At 36.3% G+C, this 3,948-nt stretch overlaps 1 non-coding gene across 1 annotated transcript; it reads left to right on the plus strand.

The window, feature by feature from the left end:
- The first annotated feature begins 239 nt into the window (after positions 1 to 239).
- TRNAW-CCA (transfer RNA tryptophan (anticodon CCA)) lies at positions 240 to 312 on the plus strand. The gene has a single exon. It is a non-coding gene; the product is annotated as a tRNA-Trp (tRNA).
- The last annotated feature ends 3,636 nt before the right edge of the window (positions 313 to 3,948 follow it).

Below are 3,948 nucleotides of genomic sequence, written 5' to 3' on the forward strand. Positions count from 1 at the left end.
AGGTTACATGATTATGTACATAGAAAAACCGAAAGACTCAACAAAAAAACCTCCTGGAACTAATAAGTGATAATTGCAAGGTTGCAGGATACAAGGTTAATATACAAAAGTAATTTGCTTTCCTATATACCAGCAATTGACAAGTTGACTTTGAAATTAAAACTAAATTACCATTTAAGTTAGTACCTTCAGAATGAAATACATTTTGGTATATATTTTAAAAAAACATGTATGGGACTTCCCTGGTGGTCCAGTGGTTAAGACTCTGCACTCCAAATGCGGGGGGCACGGGTTCAATCCCTGGTCAGGGAACTAAGATCCCACATGCTGTAGGGTGTGGCCTAAAAAAATTAAAAAATAAACTGAGGAAAACTTAAAAAACATATGTACAAGATCTATATGAGGAAAATACAAAATTCTGATATCAAAGAACAAGTAAATAAATCCATGTTTACAGATAGGAAGACTCAATGTTGTCAAGATGTCAGTTCTTTGCAATTTGATATTTACATTCAGTGCAGTTCCAATAAAAGTTTCAGTGAGTTATTTTGTGGATATCAACAATCTTACTCTAAAATATATACAGAAAGGCAAAAAATCCAGAATAGACAACTCAGTATTGAAGGAGGAAGAACAAAGTCAGAGGACTGACACTACACAACTACAAGGCTTACTGTAAAGCTACGGCAATCAAGACAGTGTGGTATTAGAGAAATAATAGATAAATTGCTCAATGGAACAGAGTAGAGAGCCCAGAAATAGACCGACATTAATATAGTCAACTGATCTTTGACATAGGAGCAAAGTCAATACAGTGGATCAAAGATCTTTTAGCAAATGGTGCTGGAACAACTTCAAATCCACATGCCAAAAAAGTGAGTCTAGACACATGCCTTATACTTTTCACAAAATTAACTCAAAATGGATTATAGACCTATGCAAAACATAAAACTATGAAACTCCTAGTACATGACATAGGAGAAAACCTAGATGACCTTCTGTATGTCAGTGTCCTTTTAGATGCAGCACCAGAGTATTTTTTTTATTTTTAAGAAAGTAGAAGCCTAGTGCTTTTTTATTTATTTATTTATTTATTTTTGGCTGTGTTGGGTCTTCGTTTCTGTGAGGGCTTTCTCCAGTTGCAGCAAGCGGGGGCCACTCTTCATCGCGGTGCGCGGGCCTCTCACCATCGCGGCCTCTTGCTGCGGAGCACAGGCTCCAGACGTGCAGGCTCAGCAGTTGCAGCCCACGGGCCCAGTTGCTCCGCAGCATGCGGGATCCTCCCAGACCAGGGCTCAAACCCGTGTTCCCTGCATTAGCAGGCAGATTCTCAACCATTGCACCACCAGGGAAGCCCCCATACAACACCAGAGTATTTACTACTAAAAAAAATACCATATCTGTTTGGAGGAATGGCTGATTCTAGGTATACAGCAGGGAATAGTCAAGATAAATCTAGGACATATGGCCATATCAGAAAGCAGGAAAGCTATGAAACACTATTGGATTTATTGACAAAAATTAAGGAGCCAAACTGAAGGGGTTCACAATGGCCAATTGCAGAAATAGTTAGAAATTTTAAAAAGATTGATATCTTCAATGAAATTAAACACGTAAAATATGTTTAATACCATAAATTCGTAAAGACACTTAAAAAAATTGGAAGTTTTTGGAAAATGCAAGAGAGCCAAATTATTACCTCTTTATACCAGTAAATGAAGATCAGAATTAAAGTATTATTTCCTTCCAGTCCAAACGATACTTTAGGGTGACCAAACAGGTCATGAAGAATAATTCTTAGCTTGTGGCCCCCTCTGCCATCTTCAAATCCAGTAAAGTCACATGTCTCTGACCCGTCTTTCTATAATAACATGTCTCTCTGATCCTAGGTGGGAAAGGGTCTTCAGATTAAGGACTCATGTTATTAGGTTGGGCCAACACAGATGATCCAGGATGATGTTCCCATCTCAAATTCTTAACCTTAATCACATCTGCAAATCCCTTTTACCATGTAAGATTGCATATTCACAGGTTCCCAGGATTAGGACATGAACATCTTTGGGTGGAGGTATTCTGTGTACCACATCCATTCAGTTACTTCCAGTTTACAATCTGATTTACAGAGCACTTGATGTTTGCCAGGCTAGGTGGTATTTAATACTTTAAACTATCCTGTGAATTAAGTTATATAAGCATTAAAAAAAACATAGATGGGGAAGTGGGTTACCACATGTTATTTAAATGAAGTAACTTATTTCTGCATTTCTATACAATAATTCTCTACAAAGTACTTATTCAATAGGTGAGAAGTATTCATCCTTTATTAGGGAAATATTTTTTCTATGAGTTTTATTAGAAATATGACCCATTGAACAAGGGAATCCCCATAAGGTTAACAGCTGATCTTTCAGCAGAAACTCTGCAAGCCAGAAGGGAGTGACAGGACACATTTAAAGTGATGAAAGGGGAAAACCTACAAACAAGATTACTCTACCCAGCAAGGATCTCATTCAGACTCCACGTAGAAATTAAAACTTTTACCGATAAGCAAAAGCTAAGAGAATTCAGCACCACCAAACCAGCTTTACAACAAATGCTAAAGGAACTTCTCTAGGCGGGAAACACAAGAGAAGGAAAGGACCTACAATAACAAACCCAAAACAATTAAGAAAATGGTAATAGGAACATACATATCAATAACTACCTTAAATGTAAATGGATTAAATGCTCCAACCAAAAGACACAGACTGGCTGAATGGATACAAAAACAAGACCCGTATATATGCTGTCTACAAGAGCATATATACTTCAGACCTAGGGACACATACAGACTGAAAATGAGGGGATAGAAAAAGATATTCCACGCAAATGGAAATCAAAAGAAAGCTGGAGTCTCATATCAGACAAAATAGACTTTAAAATAAAGACTATTACAAGAGACAAAGAAGAACACTACATAATGATCAAGAGCCCAATCCAAGAAGAAGACATAACAATTGTAAATATTTCTGCACCCAACATAGGAGCACCTCAATACATAAGGCAAATGCTAACAGACATGAAAGGGGAAATCGACAGTAACACAATCATAGTAAGGGACTTTAACACCCCACTTTCACCAATGGACAGATCATCCAAAATGAAAATAAATAAGGAAACACAAGCTTTAAATGATACATTAAACAAGATGGACTTAATTGATATTTATAGGACATTCCGTCCAAAAACAACAGAATACACTTTCTTCTCAAGTGCTCATGGAACATTTTCCAGGATCATATCTTTGGTCACAAATCAAGCCTTGGTAAATTTAAGAAAATTGAAATCGTATCAAGTATCTTTTCAGACCACAACGCTATGAGACTAGATATCAATTACAGGAAAAAATCTGTAAAAAATACAAACAGATGGAGGCCAAACAATACACTACTTAATAACCAAGAGATCACTGAAGAAATCAAAGAGGAAATCAAAAAATACCTAGAAACAAATGACAATGAAAACATGACGACTCAAAACCTATGGGATGCAGCAAAAGCAATTCTGAGAGGGAAGTTTATAGCAAGGCAATCCTACCTCAAGAAACAAGAAACATCTCAAATAAACAACCTAACCTTACACCTAAAGCAATTAGAGAAAGAAGAACAAAAACCCCCAAAGTTAGCAGAAAGAAAGAAATCATAAAGATCAAATCAGAAATAAATGAAAAGGAAATGAAGGAAACAATAGCAAAGATCAATAAAACTAAAAGCTGGTTCTTTGAGAAGATAAACAACATTGATAAACCATTAGCCAGACTCATCAAGAAAAAAAGGGAAAAGACTCAAATCAATAGAATTAGAAATGAAAAGGGAGAAGTAACAACTGACACTGTAGAAATACAAAGGATCCTGAGAGATTACTACAAGCAACTATATGCCAATAAAATGGACAACCTGGAAGAAATGG

The sequence above is a fragment of the Eschrichtius robustus genome, chromosome X (genome assembly GCF_028021215.1).
Source record: "Eschrichtius robustus isolate mEscRob2 chromosome X, mEscRob2.pri, whole genome shotgun sequence".
Classification (NCBI taxonomy): domain Eukaryota; kingdom Metazoa; phylum Chordata; class Mammalia; order Artiodactyla; family Eschrichtiidae; genus Eschrichtius; species Eschrichtius robustus.